The sequence below is a fragment of the Heterodontus francisci genome, chromosome 1 (genome assembly GCF_036365525.1).
Source record: "Heterodontus francisci isolate sHetFra1 chromosome 1, sHetFra1.hap1, whole genome shotgun sequence".
Lineage (NCBI taxonomy): Eukaryota > Metazoa > Chordata > Chondrichthyes > Heterodontiformes > Heterodontidae > Heterodontus > Heterodontus francisci.
Window position 1 is genome coordinate 213,581,116 of NC_090371.1, and position 18,195 is coordinate 213,599,310.

The following is an 18,195-nucleotide window of genomic DNA, read 5'->3' on the forward strand; positions in this document are numbered from 1 at the left end:
GATCTGATCAGGGTAGCCATTGTCATGCAGGATGTCTTTGATTCGCCCTATTTCAGCATCAAGCTTGCATGGTGAGCAAATGGCTCAGGCCCTATTTACAAGGTTGCCAATAAGGCCAATGTTATAGCGCATGGAACTGTAAGAATTTCAGCAACACTCAAATGACTTCTCATCCACTTCATAGAGGCAATAAATGCCACTGCAGTTACAAAGCAAAAACTGGAATCCACCACATTAGTTTTACCTGTGCTTGTAAAATAATTTTCCAAATTAGAATCTATGCCTGGGCACAAAAACAAAATGACAATTAGTGAGGATTTCTGCCGTAGTTCGAATAATCACTACAAAATCAACAAAGAAGCACGATGTGATGAATGGCCTCCTTCTGAGCTGTTGATTCTATGGTTTCCAAATTAGCTCAAACATGACCGTTGGAAAAAACCTAACAACTTACAACAAAATAAAAAATTGTTCTTAGGATAAATGAGTCACAGTACAACATATTATTGTTCCTAGAGAGAAATCCTAACGTGAAGCAGAGGAAAGGACAACTGCAGTACTCTACCTTGACCACAGAGACCCTGTGATTCCAGTGACTGGTACATTTCATTATTAAACCCATGTTCTGTAACTCGACATGTTGCAATTTTGGATATTATTACTGCATATTTTGTACATGTATTGCAACGATATATATGTAACTCCTTCAAAATATATGTAAATATTCTTAGTCCATAATCAATTTATCACTCACCTCATGTTCAAAATTCCTAAAATGTTACTGTGATATAATCTGTTAGTTTACCTTAGCCCACGTCAGTTAAGCAAAGTTTATAACGGTACAGCAGATATAAATACGACGCAAAATGTTTCTAGTCATTCATGACACGAGTACCAGTGGCCTTGGGTTCACAAACAAATCTGCTGATAATTTAGCTGAAGGGGTCCACTCTGCATGATTTGTGAGGGGAAGGGGTCACCTCTGCTTTATGTTGAACTGTTTGCAGGGCTGACAGCCTTTTAAAAATAGTGCGAGCACCTGCTCCTGCATCAGGTGAAGTCGTGAACGGCCAATGCCACCCCTACCATGTGATTGGGGGTTCGGCCACCGTCAATATGTTAAGAGGCCACCCACCGCGTAATTCGCAGCGGCTCGGCAGCATGGATCCCATGGGGGGGTTGGCTGCCATTCCCGGCGTCGGGACAACAAAATCCATCCCAATGAGCGAAAGAAGTTTGGAACTCTGTTCCGCAAACTGCAATTAATGCTAGATCAATTGTTAATTTTAAAACTGATGTTGATAGATTTTTGTTTACCAAAGGTATTAAGGGATATGGGTAATATGGAGTGAGGTCGCAGACCAGGACTGATCTCATTGAATGGCAAAACAGGCTCTAGGGGCTAAACTCCTGTTACAATATTCCTATGTTTTGGCATTGTTCATCAGAAGCTGGGTTGTGACAGGAAAGAAACAGTTGGATCAGAAATTTGCAAATGTGATTGTAAAATAAAATTGGAAACTCGAAGAAAAATGAAATCTGTGGTGTGGATGGGTGAACAGTTAATGTAACTGTTACGTGTGGGTTGAGGTTAGATGAGATGATGGATCAAGTTAATGTATTGTTATGTTGTTTTGGGAGATTTAATAGCATATGAATTTAAATTTTTGTTTCGACTATGATAAGCAGTTATTGGAAGATGGAAATAGATGGTAGTTTAGTGAGAGACAGCAATCAATATGTAGTTGCACTGGAATATGTTTTTCAAATGCTGTTTAAAAAGATACAACATCGTAGATTAAGGTGATGAAAATGGCTTTGTAGAGTATAATTTCTGTATGGTGGGAGAGTAATTGAAACGTTGCGCAGAATATTTTGTTTAGATTCACTATGTTTGCAGGGATTTGAATTTGGCACTAGATGGTAGTTGAAAGATGGTGGATGATTTACAAGTTTCACACTACCGCAAACATTATTTTGGGATATGTTGGTGATAGGGCTGGCTACCTTTTAAGCCCTCTTTAAAATGGCAGAAGATGGAGGTTTTGGAGGCAGTGCAGATGTTCAATTCAATAAAATTGGATGTTTCAAGAATGTGCATTCCCGCGATGTTGTTCGTGGATCAAGTGCAGTCAACTTCTTTTGGCAAAAAAAGAAAATATGGCCTTCAGTAACCATTAGTGACAAAACCCAGTGTTGTTACCTTAAACTCCAGTTGCAGAATAATTTCCTCCTTCTGTATCATTCGGATATTTTCACTTTTCTTACCAATTATCTTTATGGTTTCTTGGAGTGAGACTTTCCAATTAGTGCTAAATTATCAGCAGATTTGTTTGTGAACCCAAGGCCACTGGTACTCGTGTCACGAATAACCAGAAACATTTTGCGTCGTATTTATATCTGCTGTAGAGTTATAAACTTTGCTTAACTGATGTGAACTAAGCTAAACTAACAGATTATATCACAGTAACATTTTCGGAATTTTGAACATGAGTGTTAAACTGATTATGGACTAAGAACATTTACATATATTTTGAAGGAGTTACAAAGATATCATTGCAATACATATTCAAAATATGCAGTAATAATAGCCAAAATTGCAACATGTCGAGTTACAGAACATGGGTTTAATAATTAAATGTACCATTCACTGGAATCACAGGAGTCAGGGTCTGTAGTCAAGGTAGAGTACTGCAGTAATCTCTTGGCAATTTAACACTTGGAGTCCAGATATCAGTCTGGTAAATCTAAGCTGCACTCCCTCCAAGGCCGATATATTCTTCCTGAGGTGTGATGGCCAAATCTGCTCACAGTACTCCAAATGTGGCCTAACGAGGGCTTTGAATAGCCGAAGCATGACTTCTACCTCCTTGTATTCTAGTCCTCTAGATATTTAGGGTGGCACAGTGGTGCAGTGGCTAGCACTGCAGCCTCATAGCTCCAGGGTTTGATTCTGGGTACTGCTTGTGTGGAGTTTGCAAGTTCTCCCTGTGACCATGTGGGTTTCTGCCGGGTGCTCCGGTTTCCTCCCACAGCCAAAGACTTGCAGGTTGATAGGTAAATTGGCCATTGTAAATTGCCCCTAGTGTAGATAGGTGGTAGGAGAATTGTGGGGATGTGGTAGGGAATATGGGATTAATGTAGGGTTAGTAGAAACAGGGTCAGTTTCAGTGCTGTATCTCTAAATAATAAATAAAATATAAGGCCAGCATTCCATTAGCCTTTTTGATTATTTTCTGTACCTGTTGATAACTTTTTAATGATTTATGGACCTGGACCCCTCTAGTCTCTTTGGACCTCCATGGTTTCTAGCTTTTCACCATTTAGAAAGAACCCAACTTTATCCTTTTTAGGTACAGAGTGGATGACCTCACATTTGCCTACGTTGAAATCTATTTGTCGTAATTTTGCCCATTCATCTAATCTATCAATATTACTTTGTAATGTTATGCTTCCATGTACACTGCTTATAACGCTGCCTTTCTTTATGTCATCAACAGTTGTGGATATGTGGCTTTCTATTCCATCATCTAAATTGGTGATAAATATAGTGAATAGTTGAGGCCCCAAGACAGATCCTTGTGGCACACCGCTCATCACATCCTGCCAATTAGAGTGCCTGCCCATTATCCCTACTCTCTGTCTCCTGCTGCTACCAATTCCATGAACTTCAATTTTAGCTAATAGTCTTTTATGAGAGATTTTATCAAATGCCTTCTGGAGGTCCATATAAATAACATTCATCAATCATCAAAACATATATAAAACAGAACATGGGGATCATAATATAACTGAGGAATAGAAAGAAAAAAACTTGGAAATCATGCTTAAATATTTTGCTTTCATTCAAAACATCTGAGAATCACGGCGTTACTAACATTTACCTGAACGGTTGGAGGATTGCAGGCAGTAATCCCCCAGATATCTGCTTTGAATTGCCAGTGGGTAAGGCTTCCTTGTGGCAGCATAGGCTCTTAAAATCACCCACAATGATTTAAAAAAATGAGACATCACCGTTTCATCATATTACTCAGGATTCACTAATAAAGGTTACATGCGGATAATATTTCAGTAAATAAAATACACTGTAAAGTTAATAGGGTAGAAATTTTGATCAGTGACGCTTACACACAAATCTTTAGCACACTTGCAGTAATTCCCTGCCTGTGCAAAATTTGCACAGATATTAACCGATCTATCATAAGTGTATTAATGCCTACTGTTATGAACGCTGGACTTTGTAACATGATGATGTTTTTAAAAAATTGAGATTTTTAAAAAGTTAAAGATGGACTTGGAAAGGTCAAGTGACCTCACATCCACTCTGCTAAAGGACAAGATAGATCAATGACTTTTTTTTGGAAAAAGAGACTGCAGGGGTAACACTGGAAGAACAATGGGTTTCACCCGCTCAAACTTTTGGGTCGTAAAACAAGGGGTCAGTGATTCTGAAGATGCAAATATATCAAGCAGCTGTTAACACATGGGAACAATGGAAGGCCCAGGTGGCTCTGTGAAACCAGACTTCTGGACTTTGCATATTGGAACAGGACAATAAGCTATTGATAAATAAAAGCAAAATACTGCGGATGCTTGAAATCTGAAGTAAAAACAGAAAGTGCTGGAAAAACTCAGCAGGTCTGGCAGCATCTGTGGAGAGAGAAGCAGAGTTAACGTTTCAGGTCAGTGACCCTTCTTCAGAACTGACAGTTATAAGAAATGTAAAAGATTTTAAGCAACTAAAATGGGGGCGGGGCAAGAGATAACAAAAGAGAAGGTTTGATAGGACCTTATTGATAAGTCAATAAGCTATTGACTTTTGAGTCCAGATAAATTTAACAGATTTTCTGAAGGAAGATGAGCTGTGAGAGAAGAAACCAGCAGTTGCCGCCTCAGGCAGGCTCTAAGAAGGGAACCCAGTGGTAGTAGTCTCAAGGGAGAGATAGAAAGAGCGGACACCTGCTCTTGGAATTCTGATACAGTAAAAGGCTGCTAAGACTTGAACCTGTTTTGAAAGTTGAAGCTTGCAGAGAAGTAGAAGGTCAGCAGGATCACCAGGACGTCCAGGTCAGAAGTGGTTGGAGAAACATTAATTTTTGAAAAGGTCTGAGAGATCCAACCCATTGGTATGGGAGGAGTTTGAGACATTTAACCGCAAAGGATTTCACCATCATAAAGGATTGTGTAATGTATAAGGGCAGTGTGAAGTTTTCAATTATTTTAATAAGGAAAGAAAATACCTGTCTTTCTAATCTGGGGTATCAGCTACTTACAAAGTACTATTTCATTAATGAGGATTTCTTTTATTTAGTTGTTGTAATAAAAGTCTCTAAATGTGAATTCTTGTCATGTAATTCTTAAATTGGTCTGGAGGTTCATATCTTATATTTTAACATTATCGGTCTCACTGAGGTTGTAATACTATGGAAAAACAGCAAACACTGGATGTAGAACAAGTGACTTAAGCATTTGTGCATGAACATCTATGATCAGAATTTCTAATAATTCTATCACAAATTGCATCTTCACACTTACAAATTAAATGGCCATAGAAATTTGAGCATGCCAAAAAAGGGGCTTGGAAGGAACCCAGGGAACAATAGAAGGGATGCAGGGAACATTTCCCAGGTCTGAATGGATAGGCTCAAGGTGCACGTGATACTTAGACCTCATTATATCATGGCAGTGAGCTGTGGACACCTAGTAATTATCTCCAGGCAGTTTACTGACAAAAAGCAATGAAAAATTGGATGGCTGTGACACCTGCAGCCTCACTCAGGTATGCTGCTAAAGGGGACTGGGAAGGGGTGGCTTGAGGGGGGGAGGTGGGGGGAAGACCAGGCCGGCAGGGAGGGTGATGAGGAGATCAGGATTGTGGGGGTGGGGTGGTTGTTTGGGTTAGCGTTGGCAACCTAGGCCTAGGCTTGATGGCAAGGGTGGAGCAGTGGTCTACACAGCTTGAATGTGAGTTCAGGAGGGGCACTCGCCAACCTGACACTGACCACGTTCTGTGCAAGTCAATATTAAGAGGGGGCTTTGTACATGGCCCCTTATTTAAATATGGAAAAGGCCTAATGTCTGTTACAATCACGGGCACTGCATGACATTTTACTACCTACATCAGTATAGAGGGCAGTGAATTTCCACCTCATATCGAGTGTGCACTTATTCACCTCCATATTGGAGGCTGCTTCGTTCCCAAAAAAAAGGAGCTGAGTAATTGAACTTCTAGACCATTTAATTTTAGAGTAGATTTTCCAAGCCCTTGCACATAGGCAATGGGCCCACTGTTGGTTTATATTTTCCTTGTTCTCTTAATTATGCATGAAATAGAGAGGTTGTTTTACAGACCATTCTAGTTCTATTTTTAAAATTATACTTTGGAAGTATGAAGTGTACTATCTCTCTTCAATTCTATGAATGATCTTTTATTTTAATAGTTATTCTTAAGGTCTCTGACAGAAGCTGGTGCTCGACATCACTGAATAGGGACACCAGGATTAATTGAAGAAAAGTAGCTGTTTAAATTACAGGGATATTTATTTATTGAATACATCTATTCAACACAAACATTTCCCAATTGCACAGATATCCGAATATGAACCTAATTCACATAATGTTTTTGTTATCGAGTTCTTTCTAGGGTTTAATGCAAAGATAACTTGGTAACAAATAACAGTCTTAAAACTGAAATTCATATTCAATAGTTGTCACTTGAGTTTTACAGCTAACTTTAAACCAAATTGCTGCTGATAAGCCAATATTACAGAAAAACTCTGCAAGAGCCTACCTTGGGATTTCCTGCTTCTTTGGTGGGGGTGCAAGACTCTTAAAAAAGGGGTCTCACTTCCCTCAAAGGTCCTGACCACATACTGGGTATCAATTGCACAAAACAGACTTTGGATACAATTTCCACTTTGTGTGGAACACATTTAATAACTCACCAAGCAATTGTATATACTTACAACACCAGTGTACTTCGTACACCCACATGCAGAAACTAATTCCCGGGTGGTCAGGTCTGCTGCACGATGTCGTCCACATGACTTCCTCTGACTGACCAAGTCACACTTCCCGGCTGCAACAACAATGTCCTTGTGACTTGTGGCTTTCTGACACTGGTACCTCAACATAAAAGGTGGTGTTTTGAATTGGGTCATCTGATTGGCTTTCAGTGCCTTAGCAATCCCACCCTGGCTATGCAAGACCACCTGCATATGGTCATATCCTGCCCTCAGCAGGAGGAGTTCTTAGGTGCATACCACCCATGGATGTGATATCTGCATCTTGATAAGGCAAGAAGGAAACCATTCACATATATCTCAAAAGACCATTGTACCTGGTTGTAGACAGGCTGTTTGATTTTCTAACAGCCCCAGATATCACATCAGTGGCATGTCTTGATTTGTCTGTCTGTATGTGTATATATGGTGGTCCTAGTTCACTAGGGTTTACTCCCTTAGCCTTGGTCTCTCCCGAGACGCCCACAAGGCAGTGGGGTTGTTGGAGCCCCTACACAGGTGTAGGATGGTGCCGGTGGGAGGAGGGGATGCAAGGGGGAGGGGTAGAGGGAGGGGGTGGGGGGGGTGCAGGGGAAGGGGGTGCGGGGTGAAGATGGTGCGAGGGGGGGGCGGGCTGGGACGGGGTTGTGAGGGGGTGAGCTGAGAGGGTGGAGCAGGGAAGGGGACGGGGGTGGGGGTGGGGGGTGGAAGGGGGGTAAAGGGGGGGGGAGGGGGGGGAAGCTGGTGCAGGTAATAAGCCATTTCCTCAGTGCCCACCATCGACGTCCGGAAAGCTCATCCACGTCCTTCGGGAGGTGAAGCGTCATTTGGCAGACTTAGAGGTGATTACATTTGCTAAGGGTTTTTTTGCAGTGGTTTAAATAAAGGCATGCAGCATTGCCGACAGTGCGCTGCAGATGCTCTCCGAGCCATCTCCCGCGGGCGCTTTGAAGTTGCGGCCGGGGGTGCCGTTCGTGGATTTTTTGGGTGTTCGGGGCACCTTTTCTCAGGACTTCTCTCGGGTCCCGCTGCTCCTTCTTCACCTCAATGGACTTACCGCACGCCGTGGCTGCAGACACTCTGGACTGTGAAGACAGCAGGATCGGAGATTGAAGAATCGGCAGCTGTGCTCGTCAGTTTCATCCGGATCAATTTCATTGAGAAAACAAAGAGCAGGTGTGGCTGGGGGAGGGCAGTGGGCCCAGGTAACATACACTAAACTAACTGTTAGCCTTTAGATAGGGCTAAAATGAACTGATTTAAAGAGCCAGGGGAATTTAAACAGTTTAAGAGGGCAGATTGGGGGAGAAAACGTTAGGGATGGGAGCAGATGGCCATGGATAGAGTTGAACAGCAAGGGAGCTTCCTAGGGAGCTTCCAGCCCAGGAGCCATCTTGAAGCCCTAACAGAAAATCCGGAGCGGAACCCCGTAGGCGGTCATGTGTCACCTTAGGCATGTTTCCGGCAGTTCCTGCAGCCATACTGGTGCCAAACGTCGTGTCCTGCACTCCTTTGGACCCCACCAGAAAGGCCGAGAGGGGGGTTTTGACGACTGGGCAACTCTCAACCTCCATATATTTGCCCAGGCATGCGCCATGGAGAGGTCACTCCATAGTTGCCTCACAGCGACTGAAACAACACGGAAGGCAGCAGTTACGGGTTATAAGTCCAGATAAATTGGCGTAGAAACTGGGCGCCACAGGTTGCCTTTGTCGGTGGGAGAGGTCATTGCACCTCACTGGACAGCTACCACCCGCCTCAAACCGGGCAGCCCCCAGTCAATAAGGTTCTGTCCCGCCACAGTCTGCCTGCTTCAATGGGTGCTTGGAGCTCAGGGTCATTGCCCGAAAGGTGGACTGATACACTGCACCAAACAACATGAAAAAAGGAAAGAAGGTACCAGCCCTTCGCTTTGCAAGCTGGAACGTCAGAACTATGTGTCCTGGCCTGTCGGAAGACCTTACACAAATCAACGATTCTCGGAAGACCGCCATCATTAACAACGAGCTCAGTAGATTCAATGTGGACATTGCAGCACTTCAGGAGACTCGCCTCCCCGCGAGTGGCTCTCTAGCAGAGCAAGACTACACCTTCTTCTGGCAGGGCAGGGATCCTGAAGAACCAAGACAGCATGGAGTGGGCTTCGCCATCAGAAACTCCTTGCTCAGCATGATAGAGCCTCCCTCAAATGGCTCGCAACGCATACTGTCCATCCGACTGCTCACCACCTCTGGTCCAGTACACCTACTCAGCATCTATGCTCCAACACTCTGCTCCCCACCTGAAGCTAAAGACCAGTTCTATGAACAACTCCATAACATCATTAGCAGCATCCCCAACACCGAACACCTATTCCTGCTGGGGGACTTTAATGCCAGGGTTGGGGCCGACCATGACTCATGGCCCTCCTGCCTTGGGCGCTATGGCGTTGGAAGGATGAATGAGAATGGGCAAAGACTGCTTGAGTTGTGTACCTATCATAACCTCTGCATCACCAACTCGTTCTTTCACACTAAACCCTGTCACCAGGTTTCATGGAGGCACCCAAGATCGCGTCGTTGGCACCAGCTAGACCTCATCGTCACAAGGCGAGCCGCCTTAAACAGTGTTCAAATCACACGCAGCTTCCACAGTGCGGACTGCGACACCGACCACTCCCTGGTGTGCAGCAAGGTTAGACTCAGACCAAAGAAGTTGCATCATTCCAAGCAGAAGGGCCACCCGTGCATCAACACGAGCAGAATTTCTCACCCACAGCTGTTACAAAAATTTCTAAATTCACTTGTAACAGCCCTTCAAAACACTCCCACAGGGGATGCTGAGACCAAGTGGGCCCACATCAGAGACGCCATCTATGAGTCAGCTTTGACCACCTACGGCAAAAGTGCGAAGAGAAATGCAGACTGGTTTCAATCTCATAATGAAGAGCTGGAACCTGTCATAGCCGCTAAGCGCATTGCACTGTTGAACTACAAGAAAGCCCCCAGCGATTTAACATCCGCAGCACTTAAAGCAGCCAGATGTACTGCACAAAGAACAGCTAGGCGTTGCGCAAACGACTACTGGCAACACCTATGCAGTCATATTCAGCTGGCCTCAGACACCGGAAACATCAGAGGAATGTATGATGGCATGAAGAGAGCTCTTGGGCCAACCATCAAGAAGATCGCCCCCCTCAAATCTAAATCGGGGGACATAATCACTGACCAACGCAAACAGATGGACCGCTGGGTTGAGCACTACCTAGAACTGTACTCCAGGGAGAATGCTGTCACTGAGACTGCCCTCAATGCAGCCCAGCCTCTACCAGTCATGGATGAGCTGGACATACAGCCAACCAAATCGGAACTCAGTGATGCCATTGATTCCCTAGCCAGCGGAAAAGCCCCTGGGAAGGACAGCATTACCCCTGAAATAATCAAGAGTGCCAAGCCTGCTATACTCTCAGCACTACATGAACTGCTATGCCTGTGCTGGGACAAGGGAGCAGTACCCCAGGACATGCGCGATGCCAACATCATCACCCTCTATAAAAACAAAGGTGACCGCGGTGACTGCAACAACTACCGTGGAATCTCCCTGCTCAGCATAGTGGGGAAAGTCTTTGCTCGAGTCGCTCTGAACAGGCTCCAGAAGCTGGCCGAGCGCGTCTACCCTGAGGCACAGTGTGGCTTTCGTGCAGAGAGATCGACCATTGATATGCTGTTCTCCCATCGTCAGATACAGGAGAAATGCCGTGAACAACAGATGCCCCTCTACATTGCTTTCATTGATCTCACCAAAGCCTTTGACCTCGTCAGCAGACGTGGTCTCTTCAGACTACTAGAAAAGATCGGATGTCCACCAAAGCTACTAAGTATCATCACCTCATTCCATGACAATATGAAAGGCACAATTCAACATGGTGGCTCCTCATCAGAGCCCTTTCCTATCCTGAGTGGTGTGAAACAGGGCTGTGTTCTCGCACCCACACATTTTGGGATTTTCTTCTCACTGCTGCTTTCACATGCGTTCAAATCCTCTGAAGAAGGAATTTTCCTCCACACAAGATCAGGGGGCAGGTTGTTCAACCTTGCCCGTCTAAGAGCGAAGTCCAAAGTACGGAAAGTCCTCATCAGAGAACTCCTCTTTGCTGACGATGCTGCTTTAACATCTCACACTGAAGAGTGCCTGCAGAGTCTCATCGACAGGTTTGCGTCTGCCTGCAATGAATTTGGCCTAACCATCAGCCTCAAGAAAACGAACATCATGGGGCAGGACGTCAGAAATGCTCCATCCATCAATATTGGCGACCACGCTCTGGAAGTGGTTCAAGAGTTCACCTACCTAGGCTCAACTATCACCAGTAACCTGTCTCTAGATGCAGAAATCAACAAGCGCATGGGTAAGGCTTCCACTGCTATGTCCAGACTGGCCAAGAGAGTGTGGGAAAATGGCGCACTGACACGGAACACAAAAGTCCGAGTGTATCAGGCCTGTGTCCTCAGTACCTTGCTCTACGGCAGCGAGGCCTGGACAACGTATGCCAGCCAAGAGCGACGTCTCAATTCATTCCATCTTCGCTGCCTTCGGAGAATACTTGGCATCAGGTGGCAGGACTATATCTCCAACACAGAAGTCCTTGAAGCGGCCAACACCCCCAGCTTATACACACTACTGAGTCAGCGGCGCTTGAGATGGCTTGGCCATGTGAGCCGCATGGAAGATGGCAGGATCCCCAAGGACACATTGTACAGCGAGCTCGCCACTGGTATCAGACCCACCGGCCGTCCATGTCTCCGCTATAAAGACGTCTGCAAACGCGATATGAAATCGTGTGACATTGATCACAAGTCGTGGGAGTCAGTTGCCAGCATTCGCCAGAGCTGGCGGGCAGCCATAAAGACAGAGCTAAATTGTGGCGAGTCGAAGAGACTTAGTAGTTGGCAGGAAAAAAGACAGAGGCGCAAGGGGAGAGCCAACTGTGTAACAGCCCCGACAAACAAATGTTTCTGCAGCACCTGTAGAAGAGCCTGTCACTCTAGAATTGGCCTTTATAGCCACTCCAGGCGCTGCTTCACAAACCACTGACCACCTCCAGGCGCGTATCCATTGTCTCTCGAGATAAGGAGGCCCAAAAGAAGTTCACTTACACTGTCTTTTATTTTTAAAAAGTCGAACATGAACCCCAGCGATGATGTCTTCAGTCAGAACTCTTCTCCCTTCATCCCGATGTCCTTTGCCTTCACGCCTTCACCACCCGGGTGAGCTCCACACGCTGGTCCACAACTGGTTACATTTTACTTATGAAACGAAATACAGGAGATATTAACAAATGCCTCACAGCATAATAAAAATACAAGAGATATCCAAATACCTTACAGGGGAGAGAGTTTGAGATGGGGAAAGAGACATTCTGAGTGCAACATTGAACTTTATGTATATAGAAACCGTACAGATGACATGAAATAGAAGGCAAATTACGTACAAAATGCCACAGCTGTTTTATCATGTGCCAACCCTTGAGGTATACCAGCAAACAGATGAGCTAGTCTGTCTCTCATTCTAATATGTGTAATCTTTAGTTTTATTCCAAGAACCTCACAGCTATACTGATACTTTGAAATCATAGAATCATAAAATAGTACTGCACAGAAGGAGGTTATTTGGCCCATCGAGTCTGTGCAAGCTCTTACAAAGAGCTTTAGCTCTTAGTTAGTCTCACTCCCCAGCTCTTTCCCCATATCTTTGCAACTTTTTTCTCTTTCAAATATTTATTCAATTCCGTTTTAAAGACTACTATTGAATCTGTATCCGCCACCCTATCAGGCAGTGCATTCCAAATCCTAACCACTCGTTGAATAAAAAAGTTTTTCTGGTTCTTTTGCCAATCACCTTAAATTTGTACCCTCCAGTTATTGACCCTTCAGTTATTGGAAACAGTTTCTCTTTATTTACTCCATCTAAACCCTTCTTGATTTTAAACATCCCTATCAAACCTCCTCTTAGCTTTTTCTGCGCAAAGGAGAATCTTCCACTTCATTAAGTTCACTAATGCAGGTCTGACCTTACGTTAATACTCCAGCTGGAAATCCTGCAGGGGCTCTCCCAATTTTCCACCAGAACTTTGGCAGGAGACCTGCCGAATCCCCAGAGGAACAAGGTAAATGGCTGTTTTCATTTGCGATTTGCAGAACTCCTGCCAAAATTACAGCAAGAGATCAAGAGAACCCCTCAGGAATTTCATAGCCTTCATCTTCAATTATTTATGGCCATCTTCCTCTCCATATATTCTGCACAAAATCTCCATAAGTGGCCTTCAAGTCGGCCTTAATATGCAAAGACCTGCTGCTTGGCTTAGATTTCGTTACTTTTTGAATAGCAGCAATCCTCAGAGCAATGTTAAACATGCAAGAGGTGTTCAAAATCATGAGGGGTCTAGACAGAGTAGATAGAGAGAAACAGTTCCCATTGGTCGAAGATTCGCAAACCGGAGGACACAGATATAAGGTGAATGGCAAAAGAAGCAACACCGATATGAAGAGAAAAATGTTTATGGAGCAAGTGGTTAGGATCTGGACTGCACTGCCTGAGAGTGTGGTGGAGGCAGATTCAATTGTGGCTTTCAAAAGGAAATTGGATAAGCACCTAAAGAGAAAGAAAATTGCAGGGTTACAGGGAAAAGGCGAGAGAGTGGAACCAGCTAAGTTGCTCTTGCAGAGAGCTGGCACAGTCACAGTGGGCTGAATGGCCTCCTTCTATGCTGTAACCATTCTATGATTCTATGATTTCAATCTCAAATAGTCCACGAATGCTTCCCACCAGAACTGCACCACTACTAAACATCTAGTTTATCACTAGAGATAGTGACCAAAATAAATGTGATCCAAAGATTGGTTTTATCAGTAAGAAAATGTTCCATTTGCCCAGGTTTCTCCTTTCTAGTACTGGCAATAGCAGACTGTTGCTGACACCCAAACAGCACCTTAAAAAGGGAAATTTGGCTGTGTGGTCAGCTGATTCCTCCTCTACTGAAGCAGCATCATCATCAACAAAGATTAGTTTGAGGCTCGTCTCATCCTCAAAGAATTATTCTGTTCCATTCTTGGGTGCCTTTTGCAGTTTATATCGCTGGAGTCACATCATCAAATATGTCAAAACCACAGTTCTATATCCTGATTGCTGCTGAGTGAGTGGGCTTTGGGTGAGTGGGGTGTAAGGTGAGTGAAAACCACACCCATCAGGCCTACATTTCAGAGCCAGGGTATTTGAACTCCTGTGCCTTATTTAAATGCCGCCAGTCCACTTCCCACTCAGAATGGGTGGGATTAGGGCACAGTGCAGCTGCTGGCAGGGGAAGATGGGGCAATGCTTGGCCATCCACCAACTTGCAGGTGAGTTGTGAGGAGGGAAGTTCAGGTGGATCTTGTGGGAGGGAAGGGAGAGGTGAAATCAAGGCAGGGGAGGTTGCGATTCTTCTTATGAGCTCCAATTAGCATTCATGCTCCTTCAGGCTACTCAAGGGATATTTATTTTGTTTACCTGGAATGCCTTTTCATCCTTTCCAGCAACTGATAACTTGCTCCAGCCTGACGGAAAAGCAAAAGTGTTTTCCCCAATCAGGTCCCAGATAAAATGCCATTGGGTCCTAATGATGTAATTAGAGCTCCGATTTGCATTCATTTTATGAGGTCTACATGTGATTTAGGCACTTCATCCACCTGTAAAACCCTGCAAGTTGAAATCAGAAATGGCAGGAGAGGGTCATGTTCTGAGAGGCTATGTAACATGTTCGTTTTTAACTGCCCACTCGCTTTGTATCCATTGGGCTCTTAGGGTTAAAATTGACCCTTGCATTTTCTCAACCAACCAGTGGCTACCATGTGACTGTTGCTTCACTGTGTAAAGTTTACTTGCTGATAATTTGAAGATTTTGCAATTCTGTATTACACTTGCAAAAAGAAAATACACATTTTGAGTGCTAGCAAGTTTTCTGCCAATATTACTACTGCAGATTCTTCTGTTGTCTGCAATGGGAAAACTCTAACTTGCTATTAAAACACTGTGGAGGAAACCTAGCCTCTATCTGAGGTTAAAGTGCTGCAGGTGATGGGTTCAAATAGAAAAATGTTCTGTTCCCCACGACAGGCATTCATCACCAGTAGGAGCAGAAAGCACTAAATAGTTTATATAAACCATTGGCACACAGCTACTTCAGCAGATGGTGTAGATTCACAAAGTAATGGGGCTGGATTTTCAAAACGGGGTCAGGAACCTGACGTCAGGATAATTTCTGAGTCCCGACCACAGGCCTCAGCTGTGTTGCTCTCACTACGCGTTCTTAAAATAGTAATGCCCTAATTGGGCAGGAGGTAAGCTTGGTGCTCAATTATTGGCGCCAAATGTCTGCAGGAGGCAGGAGCTGCCTGCCTGGCGCCAGAGGCAAAGGCAAGCGGTAGCCATGAAATGGCTTGCTGCTGCCATGATTCAGAGAGCAGACAGCTTCTCAGAGGACCAACAGAATGAACAAGTGAGGCAGCTATTCCATAATAAAAAAAAATGTTCTGTGCTGAGCCTGGCGCAAGATCCCTGTGGGCCAAAACATTTTTTTCCTCAAACAGCAAAGTTATTCCCATGCCTAATGTGAACCTGATAGCACTATTATGCACCAGACTGATCAGGCTCGCCAGATTACTCTTTGAAAATTGCGGTGCAGAGCCCACACCCCCTTAACGAGCTCCTAAAGGAGGTTAATGGCCCCTTCATTGGAGGTGAGCGGCTTTCCTCTTCCCTCTCCCCCATCCTCATGTTAAAAATTGCAGACTGTCCCAGAGATGTCAGGTTCCGGAGACGACCTCAGGGACTGCGATTTTTAAATCACATCTGCTCCAGGTCCCAACCTTGCAACCCTTTCAAAATCCAGCCCATGGTGTTAGTTTGTTCAATGATTTTGCTTCTAGACCAGAAATGTAAGATCAAACCCCAAGTTGTTGATTTGAACTCATGTGTTGCACACTAATGCAATGTTAACAATAGATTGTTTCTACTGGAGGGAATTCTTACAATATGAAGTATTCTCCACCAGACCAAACATTTTGTGTTGCGACCAGGTGAGAAAGCTGTCTAGGATTCCCTCTCAGCCTTCACCTGGTCTTACTGTTACAGGGTTTAATTTTAAACACACCATGTTTTTAGCTCCCCCTTGGTGAATCCTTGTTCACCACTTTCCAATTATAAGGCAAAGAAAGCAGCACAAACAGGCTTTCTTAGGTTTAAAGAAGAGAAGTTGAAATTTATTAAACTTGAACTTAAACTTTAATTCGGTTAACGCCTGTGGATACATGACGCGCTCATGCTAGCATGCATACGCGATACATGCAGTTAGAGACAGAACAGAGCAGAAGAAATAAAGTGGAAAAGTTTGAGGCAATATCTGAAGAGTTGTTGTTCCGGTTCTTCGAGCTCACTATAGAGTCCTTGATTGTAGGTAGATCCTGCTTTTCGTTGGGGCCCAGTCTTCTTCTAAAACCTTGCTCACTGTAGGAGATTTTTCTCTCTTGGGGTTCATGTGTCTTCAGTGGATTCAGAGGCATGTGAGGGAGAGATGGGAACAGATAGGAGCGATCTTCTCAATCCGGGAGCAAACAGTTTTTCTGAGTTCAAACTGTTTGTACAATTCAGAAAACCACAGGTTGCCAAGCAGGTTCGGCCTGTGACTAATGTGTCTGCCCACGTCTTGGATTGTATCACCTTAGCAGTCTCCGGGGAATGCTCCTCTTATATACAATACCTGGTGATCAAGGTCCATTGTGGGTTGCATGTGTCAGGGAATAGTCCTTTGTCCTTCCAATCACCGTCTGTTAATATGCAAATGATTTTTCCAGCCACGGCTGATCTGTTTAACAAGTCCTTTCTTCACTCCAGTAACAGTTTAAAATCAATGTTCATGACAAAATTAATGTGCCTCATTCTTGGCAGGTGGGGGTTGAGCATGACATCCAGCGGAATTAAATGCAATTTGAGAAAAGGTGCATTTCATTAAAAAGGTTAAGAGAAAATATGATACAGAAAAACAAACCCTAAAACTTATTAAAACTGCACCCCATCCTCCCATTCCCCACCCCCCTGCTTTTTGGCATCCCAGTAAACATGTGGCTCTTTTTTGGGGTTGTTTCTCTTCCATTTGCCCATTTCCATGGCTGCCTAGGGTCTTTGTTCCTGCTGAGGTAATTTATTTTCAGGAGAGTCAGTAGTGGGCTGATCTATCCTGAACTCTCTTTCAGTGCTTTGCTGAGTCATGCATCGGCATTTGACTTTGGGGATGGGTGGTTCTCTTTGTTTCTGACTGTGGGGGAGGATTCTTTGCTAATCTCCCCTTTGTCCCAGAGGACATTCCTGCCTGCAGGGATTTGTGCAGACTCTACTGCACTCCCCTGTGGCACTTAGACTAGGTGAGGCATCACCCTCACAGTTTCTCTACCCCCTAGAGGTCTTTATTTGTCTCTGCAGGTTCCTGTAAATGCTGTTAGCAACTCTGGTGGTGCGCCTCTCGAGTCTGCATTTGCATAGTAGGATGTGGGGTCTACCTTGTCACATTTGGCGGGGTTGGCTGACCGGACAGTAGAGGTTTTCATCTGGGATTCCTCCCGGACTGCCTTAAACCTGCCCTCTAGGTCACTTTTTCCCCTTCTCTTTCTAAACTTTTGCCAGCCTTGTGCCTGCCTGTCCCCTTTTGTTCTCGGTGGGGGTCCCTTGCAATTCACTATACCTCTGCCAGAGGATCCTCCTAACACCAGTACAGGACTTAGGGGTGCAGGTTTCACTGTAAGTTGGGGTTTCCCCTCAACCTGGCACATGTGGCAACTCTTGCAATACTCCACCACATCTTTGTGGAGTTTTGGCCAGTCAAACTGCTGTCTTATGCGGGCTTTGGTCTTTCGTATACTTGCATGTACAGTCACTGTCATCTCGTGGGCCCTTCTTACTATTTCTCTCTGGTACATCTGTGACACCACAAACTGGTGAACTACTGTCCACTCCTTGCTCTCAGGTCTGTGAGAACTCCATTTCCTCATCAGTACCTCATTCTTTAAATAGTAGCAATCAGGGACTCCCTCTGCTTCAGTTTCAGACTGGGCAGCCTGTGCTAACTCTCGCAATACTAGGTCAGCTCGCTGACCTCAGCTAGGGAAAATCCATTTAATTCAGTCCCTGG